This window comes from Ranitomeya imitator, chromosome 3, assembly GCF_032444005.1.
Source record: "Ranitomeya imitator isolate aRanImi1 chromosome 3, aRanImi1.pri, whole genome shotgun sequence".
NCBI lineage: Eukaryota > Metazoa > Chordata > Amphibia > Anura > Dendrobatidae > Ranitomeya > Ranitomeya imitator.
Window position 1 is genome coordinate 431,631,604 of NC_091284.1, and position 20,353 is coordinate 431,651,956.

General features: G+C 44.7%; 1 protein-coding gene across 2 annotated transcripts in view; it reads left to right on the plus strand.

Annotated features, from left to right (window-relative positions):
• The window catches only part of SRRM3 (serine/arginine repetitive matrix 3), a 777,290-nt gene that overhangs the window by 192,681 nt on the left and 564,256 nt on the right, over window positions 1-20,353 (plus strand). For both annotated transcript variants that reach the window (XM_069757291.1, XM_069757290.1), the window contains exon 2: window positions 5,679-5,773. The gene's annotated coding sequence lies outside the window, so the exon portion shown is untranslated. The remainder of the gene's footprint in view (window positions 1-5,678; window positions 5,774-20,353) is intronic.

Below are 20,353 nucleotides of genomic sequence, written 5' to 3' on the forward strand. Positions count from 1 at the left end.
AAAAAATAGAAAAAAACAGCAAAACAAGGCAGAGCTTCTTACCTGCCTAGGCCTCTAAACAAATGCACTATCAGGATGCAGTGGACCCATGTGGTTAAGATGGAGACAACACAGGTGCAGCATAACCGATGAGGCAGCCACTCTCAACCTACCAAACTAATAGAGGGGGTGGCTGCTTGGCACAATGCTGCACATAAAAGACTTGTATGTGGCGCTGTTCACACAATGGAGATGCACAGCATCCAGGCAAGCCAGGCAAGCCTGAATACTTATGACCATGTGATATTTCAGTTTTAATTTTTTACTAAATTTGGAAAAAATGTCTACATTTCTGTTTTTTTTGGGGTGCAGAGTGTACATTAATGAGAAAAAATACCTTTTTTGAATTTACCAAATGGCTGCAATGAAACAAAGACTGAAAAAAATAAAGGGGTCTGAATACTTTCTGTAACCTCTGTAAGTATCTTGTTATGATTCCTCCGCTCAGTGTGTCTTGGATGCATTGAGTGACAGTTTTGCTGCCCTATGGAATCGAGGTCGTGCTGAGCTGTCAGTTTGGTGAGTGACAGCTCAGTCATCCAATGTAATGCAGGGGCATGCTGATCTGTCAGTATTTTGATAGACAGCTCAGTCATCAAATCTAATGCAGAAGCATGTTGAGCTCTCAGTATTTTTATAGACAACTTAGTCATCCAATCTAAGGTAGGGACATGCTGAGCTTTCAGTATTTTGATAAACCGCTCAGTCATCCAATCTAGTGCAGGGGCATGTTGAGCTGTTGGTATTTTGGTTGACAGTGTCATGGTTTGTCTGGGTCAGTTCTTCTAGGGTTAATTCCTGTAGCCCCACTCTGACCCTGAGTTGACTTTGTATAGCCTCCATCTGGGAATTTCCTTTGTCAGTGATACTTTTGGCCTTGGCTCAGTGTGTTGATCCCTGAGTGTGTTTTGTGCCACGTGCTGGTTTGCCTGATTCTGTGGTTTTTGACTCGGTCTGTTCTCTGTATACTGTTTGTTGGATTCTGTCTCTGTACTGTCTCTGTCCATTTGGTATTGACCTCTGCTTGTCCCCTACTAGCCGTTCTGTCTAGGCCCTTGGTACCGTCACGCTATCCCTTGCTCTGACCCCGGCCTGATCTGGTTTACGTCCCTGTCTGTGCCCCTTGGTAGCTCTGTCCTTTAGTTACCTTTGTAGCAGTCTTCCTTCAGCTCCTAGCTCTCCAGAGCTTAGACCATGCCCCCCAGCAGTCAAGTGCTTCAGATCCTGTCAGGCCTGAAGCAATCTCTCTCAAGTCTTGCTTGCCTCTCGTTCTTGGGAGCCTGAGGCTCTCTCCGGGACACGTCTTATCGGGAGATTCCATTGGTGAGTGTCACTTACAACTCCTCCCGTGATAGACAGCTTAGCCATCCAATCTGAGACTTGGAGGTGCTAAGCTTCCTTTAGGTGTTCCCTGTTCTAAGTGATTACCTAGCTACTTTGTTAAGCTGTCAGTCCCAGATGTCTGCCAGTCATAGCATTTGCTTGGTGGTGCATGTATGCCTTGTATTTCTGAGCTCTGTGGCTCTATTGTTGCCTGACTTTGGACCTTGCTCTGGCCATCCCTTTGCCTAGCCCCTTTGCTTTGCTCCGCTGTTTTCTTGGTATTCTGATCTCGGACCGTGACCTGACTTCGCCTTTGTCTATCCCTTTAGTTTACGACATGCTCTCTTGTTATCTGACACCGGAGCCCTGCCTCACGGCTTGTATGTGAGTAGTGACTAACGCCACATATTTCCTTTCTTTGGACACTTTTGACTATTATATAATTATATTTATGGGTAGGTGATATGACTTTATTCCATACCATACATTGTGTTTTAGGTGTATATGGCACTACTATTTATTATAGAATAGACACTTTCAGTGTAAAATACAATAAGCAGCAAATACTCATATCCTCAGAGCTATTTTTTATTCACAATATGCTCTTATTGCTTGCGCTGCCCATCTCATATTTTATTAGTTCGTACTTTTTCACAGAAAGCTGACGCCAGCAACTTGCATTTCAGTACTCTAAATGTGAAATTCCTGGGTATGCTAAGGACATTCAAAAAAAGAAAAGGAAAGAGAAAACTAACAAATGTGTGATTGGTAGGAGACTGATGAAATATGTATGAGCTTGATATTGAAAATGCGTACTGCATTTCAACATTTGTTAAACAGAAAATAATATTTCCTTCATTATTTAAATGCCTGTTTTTATGTTTTCAAAGGCAACGAGGACAAGGAGGAAAGTAATAGCAGAATAGCAAGACAATGTTCTGTTTAGAATTATGTTTGTTATTGTGCTATAGAATATATAATTATTCCATATTTGATGAATTATAAGAAATGTTGACTAATAAATTGTGAATTACTGTGATATGTATAATACGCAAAGGAGATGGCTGCAATTCATGTTACTTCTCTTTTCTGGACTAATTTGCTCTTTATTAGTGATTTCACTATTTCAACCATATTTTCTATATGTTTTTCACTATTTTTAAAGTCGTCTTTCTTTTCTAAGTCTTTTTTTATTTGTTCTCAACAACTTTTCAGATTCATAAAATGCGTTTTTTTTTTTTCAAATTTCCCTTTTTTTTTTGAGCACCTCACTTGAGTCCCTTACTGGAGTAAAGTTAATTGTGAATTTTCATATTGGTTGAAATGCAACAAATGTAACAGTTAAAAACAAAAATAAATACAATTTTTCTTAATTTTTCACAAAAGTAATGAACCGAGTGCACCATTTTGAAGAATTTGATGCAAAAAATGTCAGCAAATTACACAGTACAAAAAAAAAAGAAACATGACCTCAATGAATTGCTAATAAATTGCATATTACTCTTCCTGTAACTTAGAAAACTCTGTTCAAGTCCTCATGTGCGACTGCTGCAGATTCACCCAATCGACGCAATCTGATGGACTCTAGTACAGTGGGGCAAAAAAGTATTTAGTCAGTCAGCAATAGTGCAAGTTCCACCACTTAAAAAGATGAGAGGCGTCTGTAATTTACATCATAGGTAGACCTCAACTATGGGAGACAAACTGAGAAAAAAAAATCCAGAAAATCACATTGTCTGTTTTTTTATCATTTTATTTGCATATTATGGTGGAAAATAAGTTTTTGGTCAGAAACAAACAATCAAGATTTCTGGCTCTCACAGACCTGTAATTTCTTCTTTAAGAGTCTCCTCTTTCCTCCACTCATTACCTCTAGTAATGGCACCTGTTTAAACTTGTTATCAGTATAAAAAGACACCTGTGCACACCCTCAAACAGTCTGACTCCAAACTCCACTATGGTGAAGACCAAAGAGCTGTCAAAGGACACCAGAAGCAAAATTGTAGCCATGCACCAGGCTGGGAAGACTGAATCTGCAATAGCCAACCAGCTTGGAGTGAAGAAATCAACAGTGGGAGCAATAATTAGAAAATGGAACACATACAAGACCACTGATAATCTCCCTCGATCTGGGGCTCCACGCAAAATCCCACCCCGTGGGGTCAGAATGATCACAAGAACGGTGAGCAAAAATCCCAGAACCACGCGGGGGGACCTAGTGAATGAACTGCAGAGAGCTGGGACCAATGTAACAAGGCCTACCATAAGTAACACACTACGCCACCATGGACTTAGATCCTGCAGTGCCAGACGTGTCCCACTGCTTAAGCCAGTACATGTCCAGGCCCGTCTGAAGTTTGCTAGAGAGCATTTGGATGATCCAGAGGAGTTTTGGGAGAATGTCCTATGGTCTGATGAAACCAAACTGGAACTGTTTGGTAGAAACACAACTTGTCGTGTTTGGAGGAAAAAGAATACTGAGTTGCATCCATCAAACACCATACCTACTGTAAAGCATGGTGGTGGAAACATCATGCTTTGGGGCTGATTCTCTGCAAAGGGGCCAGGACGACTGATCCGGGTACATGAAAGAATGAATGGGGCCATGTATCGTGAGATTTTGAGTGCAAACCTCCTTCCATCAGCAAGGGCATTGAAGATGAAACGTGGCTGGGTCTTTCAACATGACAATGATCCAAAGCACACCGCCAGGGCAACGAAGGAGTGGCTTCGTAAGAAGCATTTCAAGGTCCTGGAGTGGCCTAGCCAGTCTCCAGATCTCAACCCTATAGAAAACCTTTGGAGGGAGTTGAAAGTCCATGTTGCCAAGCGAAAAGCCAAAAACATCACTGCTCTAGAGGAGATCTGCATGGAGGAATGGGCCAACATACCAACAACAGTGTGTGGCAACCTTATGAAGACTTACAGAAAACGTTTGACCTCTGTCATTGCCAACAAAGGATATATTACAAAGTATTGAGATGAAATTTTGTTTCTGACCAAAAACTTATTTTCCACCATAATATGCAAATAAAATGATAAAAAAACAGACAATGTGATTTTCTGGATTTTTTTTTCTCAGTTTGTCTCCCATAGTTGAGGTCTACCTATGATGTAAATTACAGACGCCTCTCATCTTTTTAAGTGGTGGAACTTGCACTATTGCTGACTGACTAAATACTTTTTTGCCCCACTGTATATGTCAGTGTGGTCCGTAAAGTGCCATTGGTGTCCATTGTGGACTGACTAGACAGTGTCAATTTTATGCTTCTGCTTCTATAGTTCAAATAATGTACAAAATACGGCACTCTGCTGGATGGTGAGATATGGTGCTCAAGTAGGGTCTCCAACCCGTCAATCAATGTATACAATAAACTTGGCACTCAAATCAGTTGTAAGGTGAAGTTAATTGACTTTATTGCACGTCCCAGATACAGTTTCAACAGTTAAACGTTGTGCGGGTGCGTCCCTCTCTGGCGATCCAGCGCCACGCAGATCTGAGCTCCTCATCCTGATTATGGGCCACAGACTCCATTAGCGGCTTAGTTCGCCTAGAGCCCCTTCGTTTCCCCATTTATTGCATTGCTCCACAGTTTCTCGTTAGAAGGTGATTTTTCCATCCACATGTTGTAACCAGCTTAACCAGATAAATTGGAAATTGTTCTGAAGAAGGTCCAGTGGGACCGAAAACGTTTAACTGTTGAAACTGTATCTGGGACGTGCAATAAAGTCAATTAACTTCAACTTACAACCGATTTGAGTGCCAAGTTTATTGTATACTCTGCTTCTATAGTGCCATTTATTGGATGTAGCAATCCTAAAAGTCAGTATCAACCCTTTAACGTGACTAGCCACATGGCTTAGGGTAACAAGTCAAACCAGACACTCCATTTGCAGACACATGGCATGGCACTCTCGACAAGGACAAATGTTCCCTCTTAGACTTTAACTGTATTAAAGACATATATAGCAGACTGTCTTTGGTACTAAAAAAGCCTTAGATCATCCTAGCGTTGCATTGCGAGTTAAGTTCCATCTTGTTAAATCAGTCAGGGGCCAATTGTCTCCATTCCCATCCAGAATGCGACCCCAACATGTCACAATATGGCCATATGAAATTGGTATATAAATGTTACTGAATACATCCTTTGCGCATTCCTATTGAGTAAGTAGGCTCTAAAGATAAGGAGAAATTAGTGTGTTATATTCTGTAACCCTGCAAGCTTTTTCTGATTTTGTATTCTTATGTTTGCCCACTATTTCAGTTTTATAGAAAAGCTATAAAAAGGTGTTTTTGTTGTTTTTTTTCCTTCCAGAATGCCAGAACAACAGCAATAAATGCTAATCGGAATCTCGAAGGAAACATTTCACACAGAGATTGACCAAGACAAATCCCGAATCCGCTCTGAAGGTTTGTAGCTGTAAAGAATCAGATACTAAACACTGTCGTTTTGACTTTGCCAGCTTGTACTTGTCTGCCCCGTTGCCATTGTTCTTATTTGTACTTCGGAGTGTCATGTCTCTTGGTAAATTATTAATAGAAAGTCAATTAGGATGTGTGGCTATGTTCCTATTAATAACTAAGTCAGCAAATCAAATGGAACAAGCCTGGAACTAGAAGTTTAATCTTCTGCAAATCTATTCTTGCTCATTTTTGGTGGTGTGCAATGTTAGCAGCAGTGGTAATAGTCTGCAAGCAGTGTGATACTTACCTATCTATAGTTATCATGTAATATCTTCACCCGTTTCAGCTATTTTAATTATTTGTATTTTAATTTGTATTTTAATTGTCAGACAGTTTGAAGGAAAAGATAGACTGGCTATGGGAGATAATCTCGTCCAACATATGGTGCCGACAGACTGTTATGCAAGACCACATTTTCCCAGATGTAAATGAGGATTATAAAACCTATCAATCAAAACGCAGCTATTTTTTTTAAAAAACTGTATAAACCATATTTCCTATTTTGACATATAGTTTAATCCGTTAAAAAGATGTCCCATTCAAATTTTCATTTCAAAATCCATCCATATAAGCTATATAATGATGGGAATGTATTAAAATACTTACCAATCGCCGCCTAGTCTGGTTTCTGGTGCTACTCCGTTTCTTTCCTGGCCCACGTGACCTGCAAACAGATTAACCGGCCCACAAAAGGTCTCGTTCTGAGATGCCGTATGTCATGATCCGTTCTGGAGTTTAGTCTTGTCTGCTCTTTCTTTGGGTGGATCATGTCAAAGGTTAACTTTGCTCTGCCTCATTCTGGGCTCGAGTTTGCTATTTAGCTTCCAGGTATCCTGAGGGCGGTGTCAGCTATAGCTCTGTCTTTGGTGTGTGAACCTGACTCTGGAAGCCCTTGATTTGTCCTACAGTGAACTCTGACTTGTCCTGTGTCTGTTATCTACCCCTGCCTGCCCTTTCCCAGTGTCTCTTTGTTTGTCTGCATATCTGCTTGACTCCCTGGTTCTGATCTCCTGGCTTGGCTTTTTGACTCCGTTTCAGTTTGTCCCTATTGTACCGTATTTTGCCCGTCCTGGTTTACTGACCCTTGCTATGTCCTGACTATCCATTCTGTCTAAATCCTTTTGTACTGTTGTACTCTGACTTAGTTTTCCTGACCTCGCTCTCGCCACTAGGTGGCGTCTGTTCAGTTGCTCTGTGTGTGCAGTCTGGCTTCCCTACCAGGCTCCCCCTGGTGGAGGTTGCACTGTACTGCACTGCAGCTGCATGACACCGTAGGCTTCCATTAAGGCTGTGCACACATTGTGGTTTTTTCACGGATTTTATCGCGGTTTTCCCCCATAAAAACGCTATAAAACCGCAAAAAAACTGCATACAATAAGCATCCCATCATTTAGAATGAATTCCGCATGTTTTGTGCACATGATGCGTTTTTTTTCCGCGAAAAAACCACATCGCGGTAAAAACCGCAGTATGTTCATTAATTTTGCGTTTTTTTTGCGGATTTCCCACTACAAAATGCATTGGGAAGTGTCCGGAAACAAAACGCAGCAAAACCGCGGCAAAATCGCAGCAAAAACGCATGCAGTTTTCTTGCGGATATTTTTTGCAGAAAATGTCCGGTTTTTCTCAGGAATTTTCTGCGAGAAATTCTGGACGTGTGCACATAGCCTAAAGGAAGTAGCTCCACCCCACTTAACAGTGCAAGCAGGCAAAGAAGAGGAGGTGTCACGTGAGACCAGAACGGTGCTCGAAACTGGAGAGAGCGATGATCTGTGAGTGTTTAAAGGCACTTACACATCATTACATACATAATATGGACGGATTGTGAAGTTAAAATTTAGTTGGGATATCTTCAATAAAGTCTAAAGACATTCCCTCGACCAGTTGCAAATGGTAGATTTTCCTATGTACTGTAGGTAGCAAAAGAGTGATATTGTCATAAAATGTGAGCCTTAAAGGGTTCTTCCCATCTCCAATATCCTATCCCAATTTGTAGTAGGTGTTATAATTATAATATTAAAAAATACCTCCAATTAGAAATGTAGTTTTTCTGATTTGCTTTGTCTCTTTGCTCTAGTGCAGGCATTGCAGGAACTTGGGTATCCATGGCTACGACAACTGATATAGTAAAAGTTAGTTAGCTAGTTGTTAGGGGTCGTAACCATGGATACCTAAGGTCCTGCAATGCCTGCACATGAGAAAAGAGACATAGCAAGTCAGAAATGCTATACTATATTTCTATTTGGAGGTATTTGCTAATACTATTATTATTACGCCTGCTACATATTGGGATAGGATCTTGGAGAAGGGAATACCCCTTTAAATGACTCTTTTGCCAGATTTCACAATATAAATAGTATATCTTATTACAGGGGTTTCCCTCAAACAGTGTACATTTTAATTAATATACCTAGATATAACAATAAGTTCCACAACTGGGTGTGTAAAACCCTTAGTGACCACCAATACGACCGTCGCTTTGACACTGCGCTGACCGCAACAAAATGCAACATGTTGCATTCGATGTAGTTCGACGCAGCATCAAAATGCCACATGCGGACGCATCCACATACTGTACATCCGCATGGCCTGCGTACCCAATGTTAAAGATAGGTGCGTAGGACGCATGCAGATGTAAGCGGAGCTGAATGGAAGAGGTGCGGCAGTGGGCTTAACAGAGGAAGTACAAGGAAGTTCGCAGCCCTCCACAGCTCTGCCCAATGCAATTGTGAACCCGGCCTAATAAACCTAGTTGAACTTTGAAGAAAATATGGTCTTGCTGTGTGTTATATCGCTGCCAAGCAAGTATTCACCAACCTGCTAGTGATCGCGGCATTACAGGTCTTAGAATCCGCTGGCTACAGTGACCTGTTCATCAACATTTAGGTAGTAAAAATAACATTTTTCCTTCCTGTCAATCCACTTTGCATTAATTCCTGAAAAGCTCCTGAAGGGGTAATTAACTACCTGACAATGGTTTTCAATATGTTGTGGAGTGCCATTATTAAAACGGTATCACTTTTTGCTAAATACAATTGGGAAGCAGAGGTTAGAGCTATATCATATGCACTGGGGGAAAATATCATAGAATCCACTCCCAATATGTCTCTGAATTATACCTAATTTATAGGGTGTACAGAACCTCTAGATTACCCCTCAAAATGGAAATTAGGCCCAGTTCAATGTGTTCGTGGTGTGGTAAGGTTGAAGCCCATTTAATGCACATGCTATGGGAATGCATAAGAATTGAAGTATTTCAAAGCTTGAAAATTACTTGCCTTACATTGGGTAGAGTCAAGTCCCCCTATTGTTAGGGCTAGCGGAACGCACCAAATATTAAGACAGATAGAGTATGGTGCGTTCGCAGCCCTGGGTCCACCATGCAGAGATGGAACCTGCTGCCAAGTAATGACGGACTATATGGCGGTACTCATAAGTATACACACGTGGGTTAAACTTCACCCAGCGTGAAGGAAGCGATCCTGTTGCGTCACAGGACCGCGGTACCGCACATAGAGCGCGAGCAAGTAGTCAGCGAACTCAACCCCAACTAGGATTGAAGTCCGATTAGACCCTTGCTCGCACAACACCGCAACTGGGTGTGTAAGGAAACCAAATAACAATATTAAGGCACAAGAGTGCGTGCGGTGCCGCACTGACGAACGCCACTAACCACCCAGGCTTGGGTAAGGAAAGCACAGAGGAAGTGCACGGCGCCGTACTGGCGGTCACAGCAACTGGACGCTGTAATGTGTGATTCGTGCTGTAGGATAAGTCGGGCGCTAGATAGCAACCATACACCTTCCGCGAACAGACATTCAATAGGGTAGGGGTATCCAAGGACCACTTGCACTCACAACATACACACATTAACAATTGTACACTAGCGCATGGCCGTGCGGTCATGCGCAGTTTATATAGTTGCAGCACAGGAAGTGGCCACAGAAACTTTGCCCTTCCAAGACCTGCCAAGAGGACCAATGGAATGTGCTGCAGAGCCTGAGCACATGACCCTCGATCTCCAACGGGAGATCTTGCCCTGGGCATGCTCAGTGTGTGCAGACAAGAACTTAGTCCCAGAGAAGTCCGCTCGCTGCTGACCAGCACTGGCTTTAATGGCAGAAGCTGAAGAAGCAGCAGTAACTCTCTGTACAGAGTGAGACTGAGCAAGACGCTGGGACCGACGTCCCTGCTGAGCAGAATCCACTGCGGCTGGATAAGAATGGGAGACCGCAGCGGAGATGGCTCGAGATTCCCCCTGTGCAGAAGCGGGAACTCGAGACCTAACATTACCCCCCCTCCTAGGACCCCCCCCTCCTTGGGCCTCGCTACACTCGAAGGCAGCAATGAGCTGTGGGGCCCGAATGTTTTCAGCAGGCTCCCATGACCTGTCCTCTGGGCCATAACCTTTCCAATCCACCAGATAGAACTTTTTGCCACGTACCACCTTGCACCCCAAAATAGCGTTCACCTCGTAATCGTCCGTAGACGAACCCGATGTCCCGGCAGATGACTCGGAAAACCGGGACATGTATACGGGTTTCAAGAGGGACACATGAAAGGTGTCGGTGATACCCAAGCGTGGAGGAAGAGCCAAACGGTAGACCACAGGATTAACCCGTTCGAGAACCTTGAAGGGACCCAAGTAGCGAGGAGCAAACTTAGTGGACTCAACTCGCAGCCTGATGTTACGGGCGGAGAGCCACACCAAGTCGCCAGGAGCAAAGGTCGGAGCGGGGCGCCGATGAACATCGGCGGAGGACCTCATTCTCTCCTTGGAGGCCCGAATGGCATCCTGCGTGCGGTCCCAAATGTCCCGTGCCTCCACAGCCCAATCTGCCACCCTGGAGTCAGCAGAAGACACAGGCATGGGCACAGGAACACGCGGATGCTGGCCGTAATTTAGGAGGAATGGAGTCTGACCGGTGGAGTCGGCTACGGCATTGTTAAGTGCAAACTCTGCCCACGGTAGCAAGGATGCCCAGTCATCCTGCCTGGCAGAAACAAAATGTCGTAAATATGTGACCAAAGTCTGGTTGGCCCTCTCTACCAACCCATTCGTCTCGGGATGATATGCCGAAGAGAGATTCAACTCAATACTGAGTAGACGACAAAGCTCTCTCTAGAATCGAGACGCAAACTGGGGACCCCGGTCACTAACAATTTTGTCTGGCATACCGTGTAGGCGAAAGATATGCTTGATGAACAAGACCGCCAACGCCCGTGCAGAAGGTAGCCGTGGAAGAGGCACCAAGTGCACCATTTTGGAAAAATGGTCGGTGATCACCCAGATAATGGTGCAGTTACGAGACTTGGGTAAGCCCACCACAAAGTCCATCCCGACCATCTCCCAGGGCCTGTCCGCCGCCGGCAGAGGATAAAGCAAACCAGCTGGCCGTTGCCGAGGAGTCTTGTTCTTGGCGCAAGAGACACACGCCCGAACATACTCTGCGACATCACGAGCCATATGCGGCCACCAGTATGTCCTCGCCAGTAACTCAGATGTCCTTTTGGTACCAAAATGTCCACCCACCCTGGACGAGTGTGCCCAAGAGAGAACCTCCGGTCGCAAACTGGATGGAACAAAAGTCTTGCCCGGGGGCACAGACTCTAGCGAAACCGGAGCCACAGTTCTCAAGCTCTCGGTGGGGACAATAAGCCGAGGCTCCTCCTCCTCCTCCGCAGATGACACAACGGAGCGAGAGAGAGCGTCGGCCCGAATGTTCTTCTCCCCAGAAAGAAAATGGAGGGTGAAATGAAACCAGGAGAAGAATAAGGACCATCTGGCCTGGCGAGAATTCAACCTCTGGGCTGTCTGCAGGTAAACCAAATTTTTATGGTCTGTGAAGACTTGGAAGGGAAAACGTGCTCCCTCCAAGAGATGTCTCCACTCCGAGAAAGCCAACTTCATGGCTAGCAACTCCCTGTCCCCGATGGAATAATTCCTCTCTGCTGGTGAGAAGGTCTTGGAGAAAAAGAAGCAAGGATGCTTCTGACCTTGAGCATCCTTTTGGAAGAGGACTGCTCCAGCAGCAACAGAAGAGGCATCCACCTCCATGATAAATGGCTTATCAACATCGGGGCGATGTAGGATGGGAGCGCTAGCGAAGTGTGACTTTATAGAGTTAATGGCCTTGGAGACCTCCTCAGACCACAATTTGGGATTCGCCCCCTTCTTGGTGAGGGCAACCAAGGGAGCTACCAAAGTTGAGAAGTGCGGAATGAACTGGCGATAATAATTAATGAACCCCATAAAGCGCTGCACCGCTTTAAGAGAATGGGGTTCCTGCCAGTCCATCACAGCCTGTAGTTTGGCAGGATCCATAGCCAATCCCTGGGCAGAGATGATGTAGCCCAGGAAAGGTAAGGACTCCTGCTCAAACATACACTTCTCCAACTTGGCATAGAGGGAGTTTGCCCGTAGGAGGTCGAAGACTTTGCAAACATCTCTCCGGTGGGAGTCAATATCTGGAGAGTAGATGAGAATATCATCCAGATAGACTACGACCGAGGTGGAAAGCATATCCCGGAAGATATCGTTCACAAAGTCTTGGAAAACGGCTGGGGCATTACAGAGCCCGAAGGGCATCACCAGATATTCATAGTGCCCATCCCTGGTGTTAAAAGCCGTCTTCCATTCGTCCCCCTCACGGATGCGAATCAGGTTGTAAGCACCCCGCAGATCTAGTTTAGTAAATACCCTTGCTCCCCGAAGCCTATCGAAGAGCTCAGATATCAAGGGCAAAGGATACTTATTTTTAACGGTGATGGCATTAAGACTCCTGTAGTCTATGCATGGACGCAATTCCCCATTCTTCTTCTGCACGAAGAAGAACCCTGCCCCAGCAGGTGACACTGACTTCCTAATGAATCCTCTTGCCAGATTTTCCTAGATGTACTGTGACATTGCCTCTGTCTCCGGGAGAGATAGCGGATAGACTCGACCCCGGGGAGGCTCAGCACCAGGCAAGAGATCAATAGGACAGTCATAGGGGCGATGAGGCGGAAGGATCTCCACCGCCTTTTTGGAGAACACGTCTGCATAAGACCAATACTGCTTGGGGAGAGAGGAAAGATCTGCGGGTACCTCTGTAGTAGCAACCTGAACGCACTCCCTCTGACACCTACCCCCACAAGATTCGCCCCATCCCAGGATTCTGCCAGAGGACCACTCGATATGAGGAGAGTGGTACCGTAGCCAAGGTATTCCCAACAGGACCTCATCAATTCCCTCAGGAATGACGAGCAGAGATATAATCTCCTGATGAGATGGCGACATGGACAGAGTAAAAGGGATGGTCTGGTGTGTTATCTGTGAGGGCAGTGTCGACCCATTCACCACTCGTACCGTTACTGGTTGAGCTAGCATAACCAGGGGTATTGCGTGACGTTGGGCGAAGGCAGAAGACATAAAATTGCCCTCCGCCCCAGAATCCACGCAGAGCTCTACCGAGTGGGAGAATGAGCCTATAGTAATTGTCCCCTTAAAGGACAATTTAGAGGCAAACGTCACCGTGTCTAGTGTACCTCCACCTACTACCACTAGACGCTGACGTTTCCTCGACCGCTGAGAACATCTGGTGGCTAGATGTCCTGACTGCTGGCAAACATGACAGACCTTGAGTGCACAAGCGGTCCGGGACTTAGATCCCGCTTGTGACACTTCCCTGGCCTCATGTGACTCAGGAACCAGGACCGGAGATTCCAGAGGTTTGGCGAAGGTAGGAGCCAGCCGAAACCTCTGCCTACACTGGGCTCCCTCTAACCTCCGCTCGTTAAAACTGAGGTCAATTTGAGTGGAGACAGTTATTAACTCCTCCAGTGTGGCAGGAATCTCCCTAGTGGCCAGAGCGTCCTTAACGTGGTCAGCCAGGCCCCTCCAAAATATGGGGATAAGAGCTTTATCCGACCAATCCAGCTCAGAAGCTAAAGTGCGGAATTGGACGGCAAAATGACTGACCAAGGACTCACCCTGAGTTAATGCCAGCAGTTGGAGCGCAGTATCATGGGTGACTTGAGGTCCTAAAAAGACCTGTTTCAGAGTGCTCAGAAACAGCGGAGCACTCTGCACCACATGATCGCCACGCTCCCACAGCGGCGTAGCCCATTCCAACGCCCTGTCCGACAAGAGAGACACTATAAATCCCACCTTAGCCCGCTCTGTGGGAAAACGTGCAGCCAGGAGCTCGAGGTGAATAGAGCACTGACTCACAAATCCCCTACAAAATTTGCTATCACCAGAAAATTTTTCTGGCAGCAGGAGGCGAGAAAATGTCGGAGCAGGGGTGGCAATGGACAGGGTTGCTGCAGCCACGCTAGCAGCCTGTACAGCAACTGCGGTAACATCCACAGCTGAGGTTGCGCTCTCAAGAGCCGCCAACCTACCCTCCAGCTGCTGGATATACCGCAAGGATTGCTGTTTGTCCGTCATTACTAGCCAGACCCTGGCGCTAGTGTAATGTTAGGGCTAGCGGAACGCACCAAATATTAAGACAGAGTATGGTGCGTTCGCAGCCCGGGGTCCACTGTGCAGAGATGGAACCTGCTGCCAAGTAATGACGGACTATATGGCGGTACTCATAAGTATACACACGTGGGTTAAACTTCACCCAGCGTGAAGGAAGTGATCCTGTTGCGTCACAGGACCGCGGTACCGTACATAGAGCGCAAGCAAGTAGTCAGCGAACTCAACCCCAACTAGGATTGAAGTCCGATTAGACCCTTGCTGGCACAACACCGCAACTGGGTGTGTAAGGAAACCAAATAACAATATTAAGGCACAAGAGTGCGTGCGGTGCCGCACTGACGAACGCCACTAACCACCCAGGCTTGGGTAAGGAAAGCACAGAGGAAGTGCACGGCGCCGTACTGGCGGTCACAGCAACTGGACGCTGTAATGTGTGATTCGTGCTGTAGGATAAGTCGGGCGCTAGATAGCAACCATACACCTTCCGCGAACAGACATTCAATAGGGTAGGGGTATCCAAGGACCACTTGCACTCACAACATACACACATTAACAATTGTACACTAGCGCATGGCCGTGCGGTCATGCGCAGTTTATATAGTTGCAGCACAGGAAGTGGCCACAGAAACTTTGCCCTTCCAAGACCTGCCAAGAGGACCAATGGAATGTGCTGCAGAGCCTGAGCACATGACCCTCGATCTCCAACGGGAGATCTTGCCCTGGGCATGCTCAGTGTGTGCAGACAAGAACTTAGTCCCAGAGAAGTCCGCTCGCTGCTGACCAGCACTGGCTTTAATGGCAGAAGCTGAAGAAGCAGCAGTAACTCTCTGTACAGAGTGAGACTGAGCAAGACGCTGGGACCGACGTCCCTGCTGAGCAGACTCCACTGTGGCTGGATAAGAATGGGAGACCGCAGCGGAGATGGCTCGAGATTCCCCCTGTGCAGAAGCGGGAACTCGAGACCTAACACCTATTACTGCAGAATTAATAAATAAAGTAAATATAATAAGTCTTGAAAAAGAAGTGTATGAAAAAAGAATGCACTGCACAAATTTGAAAACATTTGGAAAAAATGGTTGGATACCCCAGGATTGTCTTTCCATATGTTAGTAAGAGAACAGATAATATAGATGTTTTCAGTATTTTTTTATGATGTGTCTACATGAAAACTTATAGAGTTCGCATTTGGCTTTTGAACAGAAACATATACTAATGGGTGGTAAATGGTAAAATATAATGTGTCACTAAAAAAACGATCTCAAACTCACTGTATGTTGAAATATTCTATAGTTATTGCCACATAAAGTGACACATCAGCTTTGCAAAATTTAGTTTGGACACTAAGGGATTAAAAAAAATGTTCCTATGCTGAGATAATCTTAAACATGTGCCCCTGCTATGTATTGTGCAATGGCAGTGTCTGACTGTGCAGGAACATGGTCTGAGTATGGGAAAATCCCTTTAAATAGATCTCTGTGTCCTGAAGAGGTTATTTTTACAAGCTTTAAAAATGACTGAATTGATCTATAATCCTTAAACTAGCTACAAAGTGAAATTGCTCATTAGTCCAAAGTGTTTTCTGTCTCCACCCACCCAGCTTGACAGCTGCATCTTGTACTAAGCAGTGTGAGATCATAGAGATCATAGTAGCGACAGGGAGGAGGCACACTGAGGGACTGTGATTCAGGCTAGAGTGGTGAGAGGGAGGTAAAATTTCTAAAAGATCATTATAATGTGCACTAGATGGTGGCCCGATTCTAACACATCGGGTATTCTAGAATATGCATGTCCACGTAGTATATTGCACAGCCCACGTAGTATATTGCTCAGCCACATAGTATATTGCCCAGCCACGTAGTATATTGCCCAGCCACGTAGTATAGTGCCCAGCTATGTAGTATATTGCCCAGTGACGTATATTGCCTAGCCACGTAGTATATTGCCCAGCCACGTAGTATATTGCCCAGCCACGTAGTATATTGCCCAGCCACGTAGTATATTGCCCAGTGACGTATTATATTGCCCAGCCACGTATTATATTGCCCAGCCACGTAGTATATTGCCCAGCCACGTAGTATATTGCCCAGTCACGTAGTATATTGCCCAGCCACGTAGTATATTGCCCAGTCACGTAGTATATTGCCCAGTTACGTAGTATATTGCCCAGCCACATAGTTTATTGCACAGCGACGTAGTATAGAGCACAGAGTCACGTAGTATACAGCACAGACATGTAGTATACTGCCCAGTCACGTAGTATATTGGCCAGTCACGTAATATATTGCCCAGCTACATGGTATATTGCCCAGCCAGGTATGTAACAGGTTAAAAAATAAAAAATAAACATGAGTACCTTCCGAGCCTTGTAGTCCTGTCGCCTGTGTGCGGTTAACGCGGCAGCTTCCGGTCCCTGGGTTGGTATGAGCGCAGGACCTGTGATGACGTCACGGTCACATGACCGTGATGTCATGGCAGGTCCTTCTCGCATACCATCCTTAGCACCGGAACCTGCCGCTTGCACTGCCGAGAACAGGGCGACACGTCGGAGGGTGAGAGTAACATTTTTTTTTTATTATTATTATTTGTAACATTAGATCTTTTTACTATTGATGCTGCATACGCAGCATCAATAGTAAAAAGTTGGTCACACAGGGTTAATAGCTGCGTAACCGGAGTGCGTTACACCGCGCTCCGGTAATGCTGGCATTAACCCTGTGTGAGGGCTGACTGGATGACTGGAGGGGAGTATGGAGCGGGCACTGACTGCGGGGAGGAAAGAGCGGCCATATTGCCGCCAGACTGTGGCCGTCGCTGATTGGTAATGGTCGTGGCAATTGAGTGGCAATGGTCGTGGGCGTTTTGCCACGACCAATCAGCGACTTGGATTCCATGACAGACAGAAGCCGCGACCAATGAATATCTGGGACAGACAGACGGAAGTGACCCTTAGACAATTATATAGTAGATTTTCACAGTAAGTACGGTATCCTTATCTGATCTAAGGTCTTGTGACAGGTTTACAGGTGATGTATGTGAGGGGAGATATGTGTCAAGAAGGTTGCTATCTTTCGTGATGTGAAACCCAGAAGTTTCTTTCCAGCATTTTATGTGCTGATGGGTTAATCTGCCATGACAGTTTTAGTTTTTTTGTGAGTGGCTGTAAGAGATACTCACCATATCTGCTCCCCCAGGGTGTTGTTGGTGAAGTTAAAGGGAACCTGTCAGCAGATTTTGCCACTATAAGATGCAGCCACTGCATTTCAGGGCTTAGCTACAGCATTCTACAATGCTGTAGCTAAGCCTCTGGTCCAACCTGCAAGTGTAGAAAAATAAGTTATATAATACTCACCCGGAGGGCGGTCCTGCGCAGTCTGGTCTGATGAGTGTCGCAGGTCCGGGTCCGGCGCCTCCCATTTTCTTGCGACGCCACCCTCCTGCTTCTTCATCGCTCCCCGGCATCGGTGCTCCTGCGCAGGCATACGTCTCTGCCCTGTTGAGGGCAGAGTAAAGTACTGCAGTGCACAGGCGTTGTGCTTCTCTGACCTTTCCCAGTGCCTGTTAGTTATTTTTTTCTTTACTGCCCAATGGTAAAAAATTCTGTTGCACACCTGTGGTGTCAATATGATCACTTGACCTGTAGATGAATTCATTGAGAGGTGTAGTTTGTAAATTGGGGTCACTTATGGGGTGTTCTGCTGTTCTGGCACCTTATGAACTCTCCCAGTGGGTCATGGCACCTGCAAACCATAACAGTACAATCTGACGCTCCTTGCCTGGTGAGCTGTGCGATGTGTCTGAAAAATGATGCACTCAGGGGAAAAAAAGGACCACAGATTGTTGTAAAAAAAAATCCTATTAGCCCTTAGAAAAATTAAAAACTTGAGGCTAAAACAACATTTTGCTGGTAAAAATGTAATTTATTCTTTCTTCACCACTCAGTGGTATAACATTCTGTGAGGCACTTGTGGTGTCAGTATGATCACTGCACCCCTAGATTAATTCATTGGGGAGTGTAGTTTGTAAAATGATTTCACATACATGAGATTTCTGTTGCTCTGGCATCTCAGGGGCTCTGCCAATGTGACATGGCACCCTCAATCCATTCCAGCAAAATCTGAACTCCAATGTGGTGCCTCTTCCCTTCTGAGCTTTGCATTGTGCCTCAAAAGTAGTATTCCCCCGCATATGGGGTATCGGCGTACTCAGGAGTTATTGCACAACAAATTGTATGGTGCAATTTCTCCTGTTACCCTTATGAAATTGCAAAATGTCTGGCTAAAATAAAATTTTTGTGGAAAAATGTGATTTTATTATTTTCAAGTCTTAACGTTTTAAACTACTGTGAAGCACCTGGGGGTTCAAGGTACTCACGACACATCTAAATACATTGCTTGAGGGGTCTAGTTTCCAAAATGGGTTCACTTGTGGGGGGTTCTACTGTTTAGGCACATCAGGGGCTCTCCAAAGGGGAAATGATGTCCGCTAATGATTCCAGGAAATGTTGCATTCAAAAAGTCAAATGACTCTCCTTCCCTTCCAAGTAATGCAGTGCGCCCAAACAGTATTTTTTTCCCTCATATGGGGTATCGACGTACTTAGGAGAAATTGCACTACAGATCGTATGGAGCAATTTCTCCTTTTACCCTTATGAAAATGCAATATTTTGTGCTAAAAACATATTTGTGAGGAAAATTAGATTTTTTTTTTATTTTTTCGTCTCAACTTTATAAACTTCTATGAAGCACTTGAGGGTTCAATGTGCTCACCACACATCTAGATCAGTTCCCTGAGGGGTCTAGTTTCCAAAATGGTGTCACTCGTGGGGGATTTTCATTGTTTAGGCACATCAAAGGCTCTCCACATGGCGTCCCCCAATGGTTCCAGCAAATTTTGCATTCAAAATGTCAAATGGCCCACCTTCCCTTCCCAGCTCTGCCGTGCGCCCAAACAGTGGTTTTCCCCCTGGGATATGAGCATGCTCTGGAGAAATTATATGCATTTTGGGGACAATTTTTTTCCTGTTACCCTTTTTAAAATAAAAAAATTGATCTGAAGTAAATTTTTTGTGAAAAAAAGTTAAATGTTCATTTTTTTCCACAATCCAAAAATTCCTGTGAAGCACCAGAAGGGTTAATAAACTTCTTGAATGTGGTTTTGAGCACTTTGGGGGGTGCCGCTTTTAGAATGGTGTTACTTTTGGGTATCTTCTCTCATATAGACCCCTCAAAGCGACTTCAAATGTGATGTGGTCCCTAAAAAAATGGTTTTGTACATTTTGTTGTAAAAATGAGAAATCGCTGGTCAACTTTTAACCTTTATAACTTCCTAACAAAAAAACCAAAATTGGTTCCAAAATTGTGCTGATGTAAGGTAGACACGTTGGAAATGTTACTTATTAAGTATTTTGTGTGACATATCTCTGTGATTTAAGGGCATGAAAATTCAAAGTTGGAAAATTGTGAAATTTTCAAAATTTTCCCCAAATTTCCATTTTTTCACAAATAATTGCAAGTCATATAAAAGAAATGTTACCACTATCATGAAGTGCAATCTCAGAATCACCGGGATCCGTTGAATTATTCCAGAGTTATTACCTCGTAAAGTGACAGTGGTCAGAATTGTAAAAATTGACCTGTTCACTAACATGCAAAAACCACCTTCGGGGGTAAAGGGGTTAATGTGTTTTTTTCACATCGATTTTTTTCACATCTCATGTATATAGACTTCCCTAAAAAAATATTTTGTTAGGTGAATGGCTTCATAATACGGTATTCAATGAAGCATGCCACAACTCTTATTTTTTTGGATACATACTGCATCAGACAAAGACAAAATGCCTCCTTTTGAAAATAAAGAGTACAAAAAATACAGAAAAATTTATGGGTGCCGTATTGCAACTCCTTCTAACATGTTTCAGGCCTCGTTGCTGCTTATGCCATGTTAGACATGTTTATAATCGCCATAAAAAAGCTAAACTATGAGTGTGTGTGAACTTTCTCACTCTTCCCTATGGCACGTTTGCCCTTTTGTAAACAATTCTACATTTTGTTTGCAGTCAT